The sequence below is a fragment of the Condylura cristata genome, unplaced genomic scaffold, assembly GCF_000260355.1.
Source record: "Condylura cristata isolate star-nosed mole 26May11 unplaced genomic scaffold, ConCri1.0 scaffold00005, whole genome shotgun sequence".
Taxonomy (NCBI): Eukaryota; Metazoa; Chordata; class Mammalia; order Eulipotyphla; family Talpidae; genus Condylura; species Condylura cristata.
Window position 1 is genome coordinate 60,721,113 of NW_004567106.1, and position 19,198 is coordinate 60,740,310.

The following is a 19,198-nucleotide window of genomic DNA, read 5'->3' on the forward strand; positions in this document are numbered from 1 at the left end:
ATGTCCAAAAAGAAATATTGTATAACTCACATGATGACAACTGCATCTGGAAAAAAAGCAGGTTATGTAAGATGTCATGACATCAGAAAATTTTGGTCTTTTTTTTTAATAACATATTTTATCAGGAAAAAAAATAGTCCAATCACACTGAAAAATATTAATGTCATGGTAGTAGAGTTACAATTGATATCCTTTATGATTTCTTCATATTCTAAATTCAGCTCATTAACTATGATTTAATCAGGATTTTAAAAAAAGACACTTACGATGGAATGGGAGCCCAAGGTATATGATAGATAGGAGAGAACTTCACATCTTTAAGTGAAATAAGTGAGATTCAAATCCATAGAAATGATGCCCCAGGATACAAAAGCACTTCTAGAGTCAGCCATTGACATGCTATGAAGAATAACTGACAGGGATGGGAGAAGTACCATATGCCTGGAGTTAGACAAATACCCCAATTTTTAGAAAAGGTAGATTCCAGGACTCACAGACTGATACAATCAGTTGCTCAGGTAAATGAAAGTGCTGTCGACTGGGGCCAGTGAGTGCTCGGTAGGTCCATCAATGTGTGGTCAGTTCCCCCATGTACTTCCCATCATGTATGTAACTCTCATCCAAGATCTCTGAAAAGTTAATCATCCCATACCATAGAAAGTGATAAAGCCTGAGGTTAGAGATGTCCTCCAACCTATAGATAATATTATTTTTGTAAGTATTTTGTCAATTTTTACAAAATATTATCATTTTTGTAAGTATTATTTTATAAATCTATCCCTGAAAGGTTAAAGGGATATTTGTCATTCCTGGCAATGGCATTTCCTGGGCTCCTACACAAATGTAAGAGAATACAGGACAGAATAAATTTATAGCCTTATTAGTAGACACAATAGTCATAACCAAAAAAGTAAGCTAAGAGAACACTGTTAAAGTGGCAGTGATAATATTTACCATGTGTTATATGCAAACCTTTCAGGAAAAGTGTTTTCCATCTCTCATCTCTTCCATCCCCAACAGCCAGAGAAACAAACATTGTAATCACCTCCACTTTACAGATGAGAAAACCAAGACCAGGCTAGTTAATGAACTTGCTAGTGAATAGAGGAACTGCTTTCAGTCACAGAAAGTCTGGCTTACATATGTTTGACTAATATAGGAGATGGTATACTTTAAGTCCTAGGCTCCTATTGTCCTCAAGTTATTTATTTTTTTTATTAGAAGGAAGATGTATAAATCTTCAGTTATAACTTAAAAGGCATACTTCTGCTAAGAACACAAAAGCTGAGACCATAGAAGAAAGGGAAGTTAAAAAAAAAAAACTTTTATTGCGCTCGTAATTTAAGATGTTAAACATGCCCTCAGTTAAGCCTCAGAACCACCTTGCAATGTAAATAAGATTATCCTTATTTTCCACTGTAAGCAAGTTTAGACTGGGAAAGATCGTGATGAGTCCACAGACACTGGGCTATAACAGACCCACGGTTTGTGTTCACATCCATCTGACTCCTGAATGCTTGATCTTTTTACAGCTGACCAAATGTACAGAAAAAACAAATGTAAAAATATAATCTTTAGTGGGGGGAAATGTAAAATTTTCCAAATGACTTTAAAAAGTCAAGTGTACTGATGCAAAATTTGGGAGGTCTTGATATTGACACCTCAGGAGAAAAGATCTCAAAATTTTGAAGTACCAGGACAGCAGTCTTTTAGACAGAACAGTCACACAGTCTCTGATGGTTTTAACAGAAGAAAGGCTTCCTGGAGGCCAGAAAGAATGTTCTAGGGGTTTGTGCATTGCTCATACCAAATGAAGGCAATTGTGACTAATTCTGAGCACCACATCGTGAAAGGGACAGACTAGTCTGTGGAGGTCCAGAGCAAGGCAGCAAACTGGCAACAAATATGTGCATGTGTGCATATTTGCATGTATACATAAAGATGGGATTATTGCATAAATGTCAAGTAAGTGAGGAAACCTAGGAGGTAGCTGAAAGCCATCCTTAGTTTGAAGGGCGACAATAAAAAATAATTTAAAAAAATTACTTTATCCTGTGTGATTCCATGGGAAGGAGGCAGATTTTGGTCAAAACATGAAAAGCCCAAGATTGTGTCTTACATATTGTTTGGTCCCTAAAATGCCAATCTCAGTGCTCTTAACTCAGCAGGCACTCAACAAATACATGGCGAACTGAATTCATTGTCCAGTTTCTCAAAAACACAATGAAGGGGTAGCTCATGAGAGATGCTTGAGCAGAAGTTGGATGGCCCTCTGCTGTACACAAGATTTCCATCCCATTAAAAAAAATCCTACAGTTCACCCAAGTCCATCTTCCTGGACATTACCTGCTTCCCTCACAGCCAGACTTCTAAGAGAATTCTTCACTCAACCCATTCTAGTCTCACTTCTAACTCTGGAGATTGTACTCATCATATCTAATCACCACACCTAATCTTATCACTCAGAGAGAGGTGCTCATCATTTCCTCTTTGAAGGGTGCTGGTTGTTTTTCCTTGCAGACCTCACTCTTCCCCATTCTGACAGAGCCAGTCTCCTCCCCTGCTTCCTCTCCTCTCACTGGCTGCGGTCACCTATTCATTACGAGCAAACCTCTCTCCTGACCTGCAGATCTGTCTTTCATTCCTAATTGGACATCCTACGTGTACTGCAAGTGTGATGCTCATCATCTCCTGTGCAATCACTCTCCTCCTCCCATATAGCTTAGTTAATGTCTTTACACACCAACCTTGACCTCTCTCCCCTACTCCCAGCCCCTATCTAGTCAATCACTATGTCCTCAATGCTCTAATAAATCTCCCTTGGATTTGTCACTACTTTTCATCCTACTGCTGCTATGGTGATTCAGACCTTAATCCCTTCCTTAGACTATTATGATGGCCTTCTAATTGGCTTTCCCAGCTCCAATCTCCTCCTGTTCTAGCTCCGTGTTTATTCTACCACTAAAGTTCATTCTTATTTAACAGGAATGATCACATATCATCCTTATTTAAGAACCTCTGATATTTACTTATTGTCTTGAGTATAAAATTCAAATTCCTTAGCTGTAAGTCCAGGTTCTTCTGAATATAGTTACAATCTACCTTATCAGTCATTTTCAGTCCATCACAGATTCTCCTTTTCTCTCTGAACACATTTTACCTTTTCACACTTTTGCGCTTTTTCTCATCCTGTTTCCTCCTTCAGTGCCCACCCTAAATGTCAGCACCTCTAGGAAGAGAAACCATCTTTAGCTTCCAACTCAGAATTGACGGTCAGTTGGAAAAGACCAAGCTCAAAAAGGGGCTCCCAGCACTCAGAAGTCAGGAAGAACACAACAGAAGAGACTGAGAAGAAACAAACCACAGGGTCCAAGGAAAAGGCAGGTGGTTTGGTGAGAGTCTAGTGAACAAGGGTTGAACAAGAAGAGAACCCAGTATTGATGCCAACAAGTTGCTGAGAAGGTAGGAAGATGAAAACAGAAGATTGGCTCTTGGACTTGGCAACACAGAGGTCACTGTCACTTCCAAAAGTGTGCTTTTAGTGATATGATGGGAACAAAAGACTGATTGGGTTGATGTCCAAGAGATCACTGGAAGTAAAGAAGCTGGTATTTGTTGAATGGGTGAAGAATGGATGAATGAAGAAATGAAGTATTAGAGAGGATTCTATAATTGATCAGGAACCAAAACAGATGAGTTACTTGGGACTCTTTGAGTCTCAAAAATCTCCAAATAGAAAAAGATGGCAGTTAAGAGGTGGTTCTGTCCTGTTTGTCTTTTATCTATTGCTGACCCAGGTCATAAAGACTTCATGCAAGATTCCTCAAAGATTTGGGGGAAGAGCTGTCTCTGCAGGGCTCATTTCCAAGAGACCATTTCCAAACTCCTCTTGCTAGTATGTGAGCTTGCTATAAGAAGCTGAGTCTCTTATAGTGAGAGTACATACTGGTTCTATTTTAGTAGACTCAGTGTACAGCTGAATCTCGTTCTCTTAGAAGCTGGGCAGAACCGAGTCTGAATGACTGGAGAGAGGTGAACAGGGAACTGACTTCTGTATAAAAGCTTTATACAGGAATATTAATGGGGCAAGCTATATGCTCACCTGTATTTAATGAAGAGCGAGGGGTGCTCCTAACTGTCCCTCCCTGAGGTCTGTAACAGGAATGCAATATGCAGACACAGATCTTGGGAAGACCAGACTCAGACTTTGATGTTTGTGCTATCCTCTCTGTGACATTCCTCAAATAGTCAGATTTTTAAAAGGTACTTTGGTACAGAGTCCATGTCAAACATGTTTTTACTTGCATGATTGTGGATAAATAAAGGTCACTACCAATAGTATGTTTCCCTGTAGAGGATTCCTGATGGTGGCATCAGGTGTGGGTTGTGAACTAGAACCAGTTACAGATATTTGAAGAACCCCACCTGCCATGCCGTGTTTCCGGCACTTCCCCAAGTACATCAGGTGTTCTTATTTGACTGTCTGCCTGTGCTGTGCCCTGGAACACTCAGACCCCCTTTGTCCAGGCACCACTAGATATAGGGTCACCTTCTCTACCTAGGAGGCTTTCCTTACTCCAACCATTCTCATGAATGTTGTCCCTTCTCCACTGTGACTATATCGAATGACAGTCATTGATTCTGTCTCCTTCGTTGAGTTGGGGTTTTCCTGAATTCAGTCCTTTTGTCATCTTCCTGTTCCTTTTAAAATAATGCACATGCTTTTTGGACACACAGTCAGTATTGGATGCGTTCAGAATGCTGCAGGGTGTCAGTGAGTGAATGAATGAATACATGGGGGGAAAAAGTCAGAAAAATGGTATCCCCTCCACAAGGGCAGCTTCAATGAGAGCATGAAAGTGCCAATGGCTTTACCTACATGCAGAATTTGTGACTGTAAAGGCACTTTCCAAGCCCAGCTGAGATGACAGATTCATTAGAGCAAAGTGCATCTGAGGAAGAGAGTGATCCAGATACTCCATTCCTCAGATTGTAGAACAAGATGGTTAGAACCGAGTTGACACAAAGCAGAGCTGGGTGGTACGAGCTGATTGATTTTGAGCTAGATTGGGGAGAGAGATTTTCCAGGTAGAACACGTGAACATTGCTCTGTTATTCCTTTTAAGCAAGATTTTCTTTTTTTCAGTTTAAGATTTAAGGGAAGATACATCTTCATAAATTTTTTATCTAAGGCATGGTTTCATTGTGAAAAATAAAGAAAAGAGAAACAAACCACCTATTACCTTTCTGAAATGGAAGTTCCATTAGGCAGTCTTATCTTCCCACATGTCTGGGCTTCTTTCATGCATAATTTGTAAAATGATAATAGCCCTTACTAATATTTACATTTTATAAAAGTGTTGTAACTGTAAATTAGATAGTATAAAATGGGTTTGGATGTCTTCTTTGCAAGAAAGGCATTATACACAAATGAGGTATTATTATTTAGTTTTTCCATTTCAATGTCATTAAATGAAAATTAGATGAAAACTCTGCTTTAAGCAATATCCACTTGGCAAATGATTATTGACTGGAGTGAAATGAAAAAACAAAAACAAAAACAAAAACACAAAACCTTCAGTTGAAAACTCAGTTTGTGCAGCTTCACTGGGTTGTGTGAAGGCAAAATGTTGTGTTCGTTGTGATTTTGCCACATTCTTTATCTGCTCTCTGTGCTATAATCACAAACTGAAGACAGTTAAGCCTTTCAGTTTAGTCCTCCTGTGCCTTTTAGAGGACAAAGATACCTGGAAATGATTGCAATTTAGAAATAATGTTTCAACTAGGCAAGTCCTGCAGTTAATTTTTCTATTGATTTGGGGCCTCAATGAACCATCTCAGCCTTTCCTTCAACTCCTACTTCTTAGGCTCCAGAAAGCCATGGCTGCAACCTTTCAGCAGTTTAGTTATAGCAGATGACAGGGCTGGGCTCCCAGTAGCACGACTCAGGTGAGAGACGTCCTGTCTCCTTGCACTACAGGGTTAATATGACAAGAGGAGGGTTGTGGAAATAAGATCTTGGGAATTGTGTGTGTGAGAAACTTTACTTAGTAGGCATGGAAGAGAGCAGCACCCTGGGAGGAGCTGGGATACGGGAGTTGGTGTGATACACACCCCTCTTCAGCACATACAGCAGCTTCAGCCCACTTCTCATGGTGGGCCCTGTTCCTCCCTCTAGTCCAAACCTCTTCGAAGGCCCATCCATTATGTCTTGGCTCACCTTCACACCTGGGGACCAACCTTCAGTGAAGCTTGCAGTTGTGGTCATCTGTTTTTCACCTGACCCATTTATTTTGACTTTTGCATTTTGTTCTCAGAAAGGCCCCCTGCCTGGGTAGCTGCCTGGCCAGCTGTGGGGCCAGCTGTCTGCTCCAGACTCCAAGGTCACCATACTCCTCTCCCCTCTCTCTGACTGGCCCCAATACATGAGCAACGGCAACTGGCAAGCAATAAGGATGGTATGACAGTTGTGCCTGGCTAGATGTTTACCTGAGAAGGTCACTTCACTGGTAGGCTGCTCCAAGAGGTCAGGTGAAGATTCATGCGCCATCGTGGACCTTGGATCCAGGCAGACTGAGTCAGCCTTAGCAGCCTAGTGAAGAGGTGGGTGCAGAAGAGTCGGGGGTGGGGGGGACATGAAAGATTTATTTACTCTACTGTTGACAACATCCAGCCCAGGCTATTGAAGCATGGCCAACACACAGGCCACACCAACTGGGAGCAGCACCATCTGGTCAACAGCTAATAGAAAGGTGGCGAGGGGGCCCCCAATGGTGGCCCCATTTCCTGAGTTTGTGAAGAAATCTAGAGATAGTATCATACACCTTTAAAGCAAACTCTCTCAACTGTTGTTCATTGATTATTGTTATTCCTCAACTTACTGTGACCTGGTCTTTGCCTCCACTCATCCTGCCCTTGCCCAACTGGTCAAATATGGCTTGGGTGCCCATCCTATGGGTGCTTCTCAGTCTTGTTCTTTCTTGAACTCTTGGCAGCATTTACCTCTGCTAACAACAGCCTACTTGTTGAAACTTGCTGTTCCCTTGTTCTCTGCGATACCTCCTCCTTCTCGTTTTGCTCCTGTCTTTCTGGCTGCATTTCTTTGCTCATCCTCTCAAGTTTGGTGTTCTTCTGGGATCTCTTAGGGTCCCTTTTCTCTTCCCCAACACACTCTGCCAGGGTATCTTTCATTCCTGTGGATTCCATTGTTGCTGTCATGTGTAGTGATTCCTAAATCTGCATCCTCAAACTTTTAGGTCAAACACTCACTGAGTGTCTCCAGGCATCTTAAATCAAGTGTTACCAAGGCTGAAGTCATCCCTTGCCCCCTCAAACGTTCCCTGTGTGTAGTTGTATTTTTGCTGTCTTAGTAATATTGCTGTCAACTCCGTTATTTAAGTCAAAACACTGTCGTGCAAGCAATCCTAACTTTCAGTAGCTTCTACTCCTTCTGTCGCATGGCATGCTAGCTTCTGAATAATTGAGGTCCACTTACTTTTCCAGTGTGAGTTCCACTTACCTTTCCAGGTTACTTTTCACCACTCTGCCTCAGTGCTCATTTGCCTGTTATTTCTATCACCTCTAAAATTTGCATACACTGTGGCGTCCTCCTGAAACAGACTTGCCCACCTCTTTATTTAACTAATTCCTTCACACTTTGTAAATCTCAGTAGAGAAGTCATTAACTTCCAGTTGTCTCAAAGTCTGGGCTAGATAACCCTCCTTGAGCTCTTGGTACATTCTTCATAACACACTATTGTAGCAGTGCTGTTCTGCTGCTTTTATCTTGCCCTACTGTAAGTCCTACTTTAAGGTCCCTGCAAGCAGGGCCCACATTTACCCTATTCACATTTACTTTACTGGCACCAACAAAGTACTTGCACAACATAGATGTCCAAGGGATGCTGAAGTAGAATAGTTGTGAGAATGCAAACTAAATTTCCGTTCAGAGGATGAAAGGGGGAATTACTACACAAAGATTTATCCAGATCCTCGAACCTCCAAGGGATTTGAAAGTATCTAAAACTATTTAGGAAACTTTGTCAACATTAGTAGCATGAACAGAGTAGTTAACAGTAGATTTCAAATCTGTGCCTCGTGGGTTTCTTTTCCAGAGTTCAATTCCCAGAGTCTCTGAGCTATGTTTTCAGCTCATCCAGGCATTCCATTCTCCTGACTTTCCATAAAATGTTGGATTCATCACCCACTCCATACTTAAGAACATGGGGATAAGACAATGGTAAGTATTTGTCTTTCTATTATTTTTTTCCCCAAAGTATATTAAACTTGAGGAACAATAATTTAGAAATTCTCCTCTGTGGAGTCTTTATGATGGTGTATCTGGCTTCCCTGATTGCCTAGACAATCTCCCAACATTGAATATCCTGTGTACATGTCAAAAAACTGGGACAGCTCTTCAGGAATTATACCCTTTTCACATTTTTTTTGTGCTATTTAAATTACCAATCATGATTTTAGCATTTTTCCCCCCAACATGACTCCACATAGAGATAAATGAGTCTTGAGCAATCAGAAAAATTTCCCTCTCCAGGGCACCAGATAGGCCAGATGCACATTAATGTAAGACATGAGCTGTACAATCAGACTTCGGTAAACCAGCAGCTCTGCTTTCTCCACGCTGTCTGGAGACAACCTCCCAGTTAACCTTCTAGAGCTCTCTACCTGAGTAAAGTTAGCATATAGAATCTTAGACACTACTGACCTTATTTGTTGATTATCTATCTCTTGTAGAATGTAAGCTTCATGAGGGTGGGGATTTTGTTCTCTTTGCCACTCTACGATCAGTACTTGGAACAGTAACTGGCACATGATCCGCCCAAGATAAATATTTGACTGAATGGTGTTATTTAAAAAAAAGGCTAATGCACACTGAGAGCTCTGGAGAACTAAAAGAGGTCTGGTTGGCAGCTCTGTCTCCCTTAACCTTTTACTGATGACTAAGATGAGAGTATGCTGAATAAATTTACAGATGACACACAGCAAGAAGGGTAACAAACAACTTGGGAGATACTCTAAGGATTCCCCCTCCCCCAAATCCTGACAACATATAATACTGAATCATATCTAACAATATAAAGTTTAATGGGAACAAATATAAAGTACTCAAAGCTCTGAAAAATTCAATTTATAAGTACAGGTTGGGGGCGAGATAGCTTACAATTGATTGTGAGTAGATGATGAGTCAACCCAGTGTGATGGTACTTTTTTAAAAAATCAATCTTTTGTTGTATTAATAGAAATATAGTGTTCAAATGGGGAAGTCATTCTCTTGTAGTCACTGGTGATCAGGCCACATTTATTCTGCTTTGTGATTCTGATCTGCAGAGACAATAAGAAGAAGATTATTCAAAAAAGGTAAAAAGAAACAAAAGGGGTCTGGTAAACAGCCCCCTATAAACAAATGAAAGGATTTAAGCTCCTGTGTGGGTGTGCCAGGAAGAGGATGGTGGATGTAGATAGCACAGGTGGCCACTTCCACAGTGAGATGGGCTATCGAGCAAAGAAGAGTCTACGTTTCTTCTGGGTAGCCCCAAAAGACAGATTGAGGACCAGTGATGAAGAGGTTACTTATGTAAACCCTCAGGGATTTATCAACAACTAGATTTGCCTAGCAATCAGGTGGACTGCTGCTAGAGGTAGTGGGTGCCCATATCCTGAGGGGTATTCAAGCAAAGGCTGGGTACTCACGCCCCATTTGCTGGATACATTGATGGTGAAGTTCGAACATGGGGGGAGAGATTAGATTAATCCCCGTAGTAAACACACATGGGGGTACTTCTTATGTGGCAGGTGCCATAAGAAGTGATAAATGTCAGTAGTTATTTTTAATATTCATATCAGTCCTACTACTTCCATCTTACAGATGAAAAAAGCAAGACTTTGAGAGATTAAGTAACTTGCCTAAGGTCTTTCATCTTGCGCAAAACAAAAGATTTGAACTCAGGCAGTCAGAAGTATGACCTTAATTATTATTCTAGAAAGACTCCTACTGCAGAACACCATTCTTTTCTACCTGAGATTCTATCACTTTAATGAAGTAATCAAACTAAGGAGCTTATTATCACTATTAGTAAATTATTCTATAGTAAATAGGTCCTTTCAATATAGTATTTCAGAACTAAATTAGCCTGAGCATTTGCCATTTGTGGCACTCTGTGGAGCTCCACATCGGACCTGGCGCACATGGTTGCTCAATAACTATGAAGTGCAAAGAATGAGTGAATGCAACCACACAAGACTGGTTGCATTTGAAATGACAGAATCTCAATATATTGCACCTGAGAAAAAAACAAGCACATTTCTGGGTGGTCTATGAGGACAACAGGTAAAAATATGATCATCCATCATTCCTGGCAAAGGCCTTATGAATTCCTGCTCAATGTTTGGACAATATTCATTTATACGAATATTTATTGAATACCTGTCCTGTGCTTGGTATTTCCAACGTGCTGAGGATGCAGAGTTGAATCAGAGGAGGCACTATTAGTGGGGGAGATAGACAGATTAGCAAAGTCTTATGATACAATGTGACAAGTACAATAGCAGGTGTGTGTGTGTGTGTGTGTGTGCATTATCTATGTGTTTTAGGTGTTGTGAAAGTACAGAGCAGAAAGAAACCAATTCCACTTGACTGAAGGAGTTGTCTAATACTTGATAGTGCTTTTAAAGTGATTGCCACATAAGTGAAATGAGTTTATTTGGCCTTCATAAAGACCATGTGAGGAAGTGATCATTCACAGAGGAAGAAATAGCCTTGTGGAGGTGAAGCAGGTTCCTCAAGGTCATGCAGTTAGTAATAATAATTGCTGGTGTTTACTAAGCGGTTAGGATACCCAAGGCTCTGCTGTAGGTCCCATTAAGATATTTAATCTTCACAACTTTTCTATGAGATCATTATTGAGATCATCACCATTTACCAATGAGAAAAATGAGGCAGAAGATTTAAATAACTTGCATAGAGTCACACAGATAGAAAAGGGAAGAAAAAGAATTTGCACCTATGCATTCTGGCTTCAATAGGCACATGCTCACCCACTGTGCTAAATTGTCTTTGGTTGATCTCCTGAAGAGTTGGAATTCACACATATATTCTGACTGCAAGTTGGAATTTTTTTAAGTGACCTTGCCACTTAGCAATTGTACATCCAAATGAAAAGAAATGGTGTATGTGTGGATACAAGGAAAGGTTTTATAGGTCAGGCATCCATAAAAGTGTTTTGGGAGAGGTAGGGTCAGATCTATAATTTGCATGAACACGACTACTGACCATCATCTTGGCACAAGTGTTAGATCCCCACATTTTCAGTATGCAGAACTTTCCAGGGCAGCCAGAACGTGGCCTGTTGCCCTCCAGGCCAGCAGTCTGGTTTCTAGGGACTGTGATTTGCTTCTCTTAGCATCTAGGCATCAGTGCTTACCCTGCAGCCTCCTAAAAATTAGTTTAAAATTTTGTAAAAAGAAGACAACAAGATGTAAGACAGTCAGAATGAAACAAGTTAAGTTTTCAATATTTTACATATAAGCAAGAATGGAGATACAGAAAAGGAGAAATGAAGCACATAATTGCTTAAATTGTTCAAGATTTCTCTCCATAATAAAAATTCTTAGACTGAGAAATCGTTCAATCCAATATTATTGTGCCTTAATAATTAAGTGGGGTTGGCTCTGTGGCAAATCTGAAAAAGAAATGGTTATTAAAATGAATGAAGTAGATTATCTTTTCCTCAGTAATTACTACTTCATCTAAAGTGGATATGACCTGTGCAATCAAATCTTTCTGCATTTTTAAGACATCCACGTCCCATTATTTTTGGAGATCCGGTCATTTTAAAAATTGGTTGTAAGCTGGGATTTCTGTGGCAGGTGGAGGGTATTTGTTCTTTGTCCTTTGTCATTCTTCCCTTCAAAGCAGGTAGGGTTTTTGGTTTGTTCTGTTGTTCCTGTTTTGTTTTGTCATTTATGGAAACTTAGTAGATTCAACTGATTATCTTGGCCTTTGTGTTTATGGATTTCTATTTTCTTGGCTTCCAGTCCTTGGAAACATTTGTTTTGATGGTGGCAGGAGAGTTAGTCATGCTTTATTTTTGTTGTTCCTATTTATTCTTAAGATCCTTTAATTCAAGTCCACTTACAAGGTGTTGTGTAACCTGTATTTATGTCTCAACAAATACAATATTCCTGGTGATAACTTTAGAGCAACCTTATAGGAATATTTAATAATCTGACTGCCAGCTGAAGTCCATCAGAATGATTGTAGACTTTGAAGAGTTAGAATAAGTATATGCTTTGGAAAATCATGCTTGAAATTTATGATTGGATCTATCATTTAACCTGCGAGATTTCAAGTTTTTTAGATTAATTATTTTTGGGTTACCAAACAGCCCAATTCTTATAAACATATTTTTCCTTTTCATCATTGAGTTCACAAAAGTTGGAAAATCTTTTCTCACATATTCCATTCTTTCACTAAGCCGGAAGGTAAATTGTTTTTAAAAACCACATCCCAAACAAAGTTTTTCCCGAAGTTATGAGTAAGTGAGTAGAATGGGTTCTGCTGGCGTTTCAGATGTACATCTAATTAGAACTCTCCGTATTTCAAACATGTCATTTGCCAAAATTGAGGTTTTTAATTGTTAACTTTGAGTCCATTGGGATGAAGTCAGTGGCCCTTGTTGGAAATATGCCAAGAATCAACTCTCTCAGGTTGACCTTTAGTTTGTTGGCTACCAAAAACGAGCTCTGTGTATTCCCAGTCTTAAAGATGACTGAACAGGCTTAGGTTTGTTAAAAGATCAAGGCAAAGGTCAGAACTTCTTTGCTGCTGAGAGAAGCCCATTGCTGTGCTTCTGGGTCAGTTTCTTCTTGAGCCAAACTCCTCTTCGCTGGACCTTCTTTACTGTGAAACAAAACATGTGGCATCCCTGCACCCTTTCAGCATTGGGGGAGGCAGGGAACCCTGATTTTTATAGCCAGACAAATGATGCCCAGCCTTTGAACTGACAACACATTTCCCAGTATTTGGGGGTACTGAAGATGGCCACAGATACTCCATTCACCATTGTTGGTAACTTAGAAAAGATAACAGCATTTGCAATCAACTAAATTTTTGTGTGATTTCAAGCAAGCAATTTAGACTGTCTCCAAAATAACTTTTTGTTAGGGTTATTGTAGTAAGTAATTGAGATTATGTATGAAATTACTTAGCACAAAACCTGGTACATAGTTGTAAGTGTAGATTGAATTTACATGAAGCATGTAATAATCCACAGAACTTTAAATAGATCAATGGATCCAAAATGACTATATCTGGCTCTATCCATTTGTGAAATCAGGAAATTTCACTTTCAAATGAATAATTACATCATCTACCAATGACTTTGCTTTAAAGACTACATTCAGAACAAATTTTTAATGATAATATATTAATATATGTCACAACAAAAACTGAATATAGTTTCCTTGGGAGAAAATTACATGTGAGTAAAAGAAGGAAAATTAGATAAATGAAATGTCCTTATTCCAAAATAAATGAAGAAGGGACAGTTATCTGATTATAGAACATTCAAATGATGACTTTATTATTATATGCCTCCATATAATTACAAAAAACACTTGTTTTAATAAGTTGTTTTTAAAATTTTTTCCTGATCTAAAAGGACTCATTTTCTAATAACAGAATGACAAATCCTGCAGCACCACGTATAAGTACTGATATGCTAAAAATACCCATTTAGCTATCCTTCTCTTTAACTGTATCTACTGTCATGGCTTTACATTTATTTCAGCAATACAAAAGGAGTGTTTTAAACTGCTTGCTGTGTCTGCATATTAAAAATAGGGGAGCAAAGCACCTCCTCATCCCCCGACCCACTTAACTATGAAAAACGACTCCCTCTCCCAAAGTAGTCAGGACTTACGCTGCCATAAAATTACAAGAAAATTTTGTTAAGAAACACTTCTCATGTACAAGTTACATGACTGAAAGCCGAGGTACTGAATTTCAGCACAAAGGTGACTTTGGAGGAGAAAGTTTGTGCCAAACTGGATCGGTTGTTTTTGTGTTATGTAAGAGGGAGAAAAAAATTAACCGTTTATTCCTAAGTTATAAATTTAAGTTCATCGTATTGCAACAAATGAGAGAATTTCCAACCTCAAGCTGAACTTTAGAGTTCTATTTCCATGAATTATTATCTGTACCCACTCAAAACTAAACCTAATTAAATGTGAAATGATTTGCATTGACTAATTATATTTAAAAAGTACAAAATTATTTTACTCACTGTGTTAGAAGTAGCTTCTACTTGAATTGACAAATACATTCTTAAATAATGAAAAGATATATTTTAAAGTAACTTTTTCCTAGTTATATAGAAGATATTACAGCATAAAAATACAGAATATAGGGCCTTCCCTGGTGGCGCAGCGGGTTAAAGCACAGCACTGAGAAGCTGAAGCCGCTTCCGCATGAGTTCGATTCCCGCCTGCCCTGGAGGAGATCCACATGGCGTGGCAGACCTCTCCTGACCCGCCCGCTGCTCCCCTCAGCAGTGCACTTCATCGATCTGCCTGTTCTGCTCCCCACTCTGTCTCTGGTGAAGCCTCTCACCTTCCACATCTCTGGCCTGTACCCCAGTTCTGTATGAAAAAATAAATCTTTTAAAAAAAATACAGAATATATAGTAAAAACAAGAAAATTAATTTCACCCAATCACCTATGTTCTTTCACCAGTGATAATCACATCAATATTTTATTGTATTTCCTTACAATGGATATTCACATACACACACTCTATAATACCCATTATATATAAATGCACATTAATCTTTTATTATAGAAAATGTAAAACATAAACAAAAGTAGATGGATAAATAACCCCCATGCAACCATCAACCTGTGACTGCCAACCCATCAGTACCCTCTTCTGCTTTTCCACTCATTTTATTTTAAACTGTATCCTCACATTCATAAATATTTCAACACGGAGCTTTAAAAGGTAAGGGCTTTTTTAACCAACTATCACATCTAAACTAATTAACAATACTTTAAGAATATAAAATAACGTTCAGATTTACAACTGCTTCATCAATATTATGGTTTGTTTTTACTGTTTGTTGGTGGCAAGGTCCAAATGAGTTTTATACACTGAGACTAGTTATGTCTGTTAAATCTCTTTAAATACGTGTTGGATATACACACGCACAAACACACACAAACACACATAATACAAAAACATAGACCAGACACTATAATAGCAAAGGACCAGAAACAGCCCAAATGTTCAGTGATAAAGGATAAGTTGAACAAAAAAGCATGTACGGTACAACCATCTGATGCATTCTGTTACAAAGTGGAACTAGGATTCTTTAGGTCTATGTTGTGGGTTGATCTCTTGGATATATTATAAGAACAAGAGCAAGATCCTCTAGGAAGCTATCATTTATCGAAGAATGGATGCCAATGTGTATTTCCATACATATACACACGTATACAAATATGTTTGTAAATATATATTTGCCTATATTGAAGAACAATGAAAGGATAAACATCACAAAACAATAGTTACCTACAAGATAGGGGAAGGGATGAAGTAGATGGTGTGGTGATAGAAACTAGGCTTCTTGTCTTTACCTCATTTTATAGATTTGACTTTGGAATCATGTAATATTTTGATTATAAAAATATTAATGTTTAAGGCACATTTTCTAATTTTTAAAAATACCCTGTGTATCCAGTTGGTGGTAGACATAGAACTATTTCAAATAACTTTAAGACACAACTATATGACTACATATTCCTTCTAAGGTAGACTCTAATGACAAAAAAAAAACTGCAAAAACAATTTTAATGGGTTTTGGTAGTCGTTTTGCTGGGGGTAATGTCACCATTGTTATTCTGGGTAATATGGGATAAATAAATATTATCTATGGTAAATTTTAATTCTTTCATGTTTGGTGTCTTTGAGAATCAGGAATCTTAGCATGGTGGGAAGGAATAAAGATGTAAAAGACAAGATGGTAAGCAAAAGCCCTACAGTTCTAAATGTGAATCTGAAGTTAGTTCTATAAACTTACAGTGTGGACGTATAGATATATTTTGTATTTCCTTCGCTCACTGAAAAAGAACTAGAAATGGTAATGAAGCCAGTCACAACAAGCATCCATGAGATCTATATTATGATCTGAGTCAGGAAAAATACCTACACATCCATAAATGTATATCATAAATACATATTCATGTACATTTAACATATTTGGGACACATTGCTTGTTTAGCTATTCTACTATTTCTGGTCTCTTAGGTTGCTTACAATGCTTTACAGTTATCTATAATACTGCAACAAAGCATTTGTGCACATATTATTTCTTTTGCATAAATTCTTATAAGTGGAATTACCCAGCCAGAGAATGGGGACATATTTAAGCTCTTGAGAGTATTGTCAAATCGCCTCTAGAAAGGTTATGCCAGGTCACACACCAAGAGGCCTTACAGAGAGTTACAGTTTTATCCCGTTAATAGTTACAGACATTTAAGATATTTACATTGACATGTTTCCACATCAGAGTTTCATCTTCCTTTTTTCCCTCTGATTTTCTTGTAAAGAAACTTGAAAAATTAAGAACACCATGTTACTGTATTGAAATAAGGTTTCTACTTTGTCTTTGTAGTATACATTAATGACTATATAAAAAAAAAATTAGAAAGACCTTACTTATCAGGGCCATCCCTGGTGCCGCAACAGGTTCAAACACAGCACTACAATACTGACCACAGTCCCTCAGCACAAATTTGATCCCTGGCCCGGGAGGTGACCCACATGGCACAGCAGACCTCTCCTGTCTCCCCGCTGCTCCCCTCAACAGTGTGTTTCAGTAGATCCGCCTGTTCTGCTCTCTATTCTGTCTCTGGTGAATCCTCTCCTACTCCCCTCCACCTCTGGCCTGTACCCCGGTTCTGCATGCATAAATAAGTAAATCTTTTTAAATAAAGGAAAGACCTTATCAAACTAAATATATTACTTACAATTCATACTCAGAATTGTTAAGACTTTAGTTGCAAACACACAATCCATGAATGTGTTAAGATATTTTTTATAGTTTTTTGGTCATGTAGCTATTTTGAAATTCCTGGGATTTTTTTAAATCATACCCTTACCTTTGCAGAACTCATTATATGAATACTTTATTTCCCAGACATAGTTTAGTTAAGTAACTTTGCAAGCGTTGCTGACATGTACTTAATATGTACAATTCTATATGAATAGCATGAAAGTAAAAAAAAAATAGTAGATTATAGGTAAAAATCAAAGTCTGTTAAAGGGAGAGTGATCTTAAAGATCATCTTCCCTTCATACTTATGGAAACTAAGGCAAAGGGCAGTTATATAACTTCTCAGAGGTCCTACAGCTAATGGGTGACAGAAGGAGATAAAAATCTAAATCTGATTCAATAAATAATGATCCTTCTCCACATAACTTCTCAGATTAGCAAAGCTTGAAGGCAATATGCAAAAATAAATTTAAGGTATCTCCCTTTGAAATTCAATTGTTATGCTACCTCTTCAATTTAAAAAAATCAAAAAGAGATCAAAATTGACATAAAGTCAGGCACTTCTGTTATTTGGAAGCTAGAAATAATCTAATAGATAGTACAGATTGATAGCAATCAAAATACCTGGCATGCCTGCCCCTCACCCCGCACATTATTGCAAGCCCTTTATTGCTCTTACTGAATTGTAACAATAATCCCAAACACAGAGAGATTATGTAACTCACCTTAGGCAATCAGGTGAGTGTCAGAGTTAGGATTTGAACCTACGTAATCTTAGAGAATAGTGGATTGCTTTAAATGCCGGGCCTCCACACTCAGTGTCATCACTACTAAGGGGTGCTGTGACTGCCTCTTCTGCAGCTCTCTTCCACCTTAGAATGCCATTCTTTGGACTAATGTAGTGGAATTCCTTAGGGCAGAAATTTGTAAGGAGCGGTTATTTGAAACTCCTTATCTGCCACTTGCTAGAGGTGTGACTTTTCTTTCCTCATCTATAACAGGAGTGTGGTAACCGCTACCTCATTTTGGATTGTTGAAGGATATGATAAGTTGTGCCTGTTTTTAATTTTCAATAGAATACCTGGCCTACAACGAATATTCAATAAATAATAACTGCTACCATCTGCTGCTCCATCATCACCAGTATTATTAATATCATCAACAACATCTTCATCGTTATCATTTCTTTCTTACCGACCTCTTTGCAAATGCAAAACCTCACAGAATAGGTAGTACGTTATCCAAGGGCCTAGTGATTCATCAGTCTGTTCTCCCAACAGGCAAACAGAGGTATTAAAACACACAGAAGAAAAGCAAGACAATGGAAAAGGGCGGGGGACCTCAAAGACAACTTAAGCAGTTTTACCCAAAAAAAGATTGGATAAGCTTACAGAACGGTTCCTTTGGAGTCCAGTGCTCTTCTATGAGCCCTCAACCCCTCATTAGGTTTCCGAGGGCCTATTAGGGAAGAAAGAAGGCCACTATCAGCAGGAAGTGGTGACAGTCTGAGGAACCCCGTGCACTGGGCCTGGTGGCTGCCTACCTGTCCTTGGTGTAGTGTTGTGAGTGTGCAAACAACCCTCAGCTAACACTTCTGCTTGCTGTGCCTGGACACTGGCCTTTTGCCATGTAAAACTCTCTCATTTTATCCACAGATACAGGTATCATATCGTAGAGTGTGCAGAATCTTACTGAGACTTCTTGCTCACCTGCTTAAGAATAGGGCTGTGTGTCTTTTCTGGGGTGTCATTCCACTTTTCCTCAGGGGTAAGGGCTCCAGGAGGCCTGCAGAGGGGTTCTCACTTGCCCCTCCAGATGTGAGGGGCCACCCCAAGGACAAGATGGCAGCTGTGGGAACAAAGGGGTTACTTTCTGTCAGAAAAATACTGACATACTTAAATGTACTTAGGCTCATGTATATGAAAATATGTGTGTCCCTTTGTTAAAATGTAAAATCATTTTAAGCTATGAGAAGGAAAAGACTTAAACTTGGGCTCTACAATGGAGAATTATAGGTGCTTCAGTAGTAGGGATGGTGTGGTAACATCCATCTGAAGAGGTGTGAACCTAGTCCCCTAAAACATATACAGTATTATAAACTAGTGACACCGCAATAAAAAATATTTAATTC

The 19,198-nt window shown here is 38.8% G+C and overlaps 1 long non-coding RNA gene across 7 annotated transcripts in view; it reads left to right on the forward strand.

Moving 5' to 3' along the window:
- Positions 1–19,198, forward strand: part of LOC105853240 — a 151,970-nt gene that overhangs the window by 12,666 nt on the left and 120,106 nt on the right. For all 7 annotated transcript variants that reach the window (XR_001145094.1, XR_001145092.1, XR_001145089.1 and 4 more), the window contains exon 2: positions 8,115–8,239. This is a non-coding gene — a long non-coding RNA (uncharacterized LOC105853240). The remainder of the gene's footprint in view (positions 1–8,114; positions 8,240–19,198) is intronic.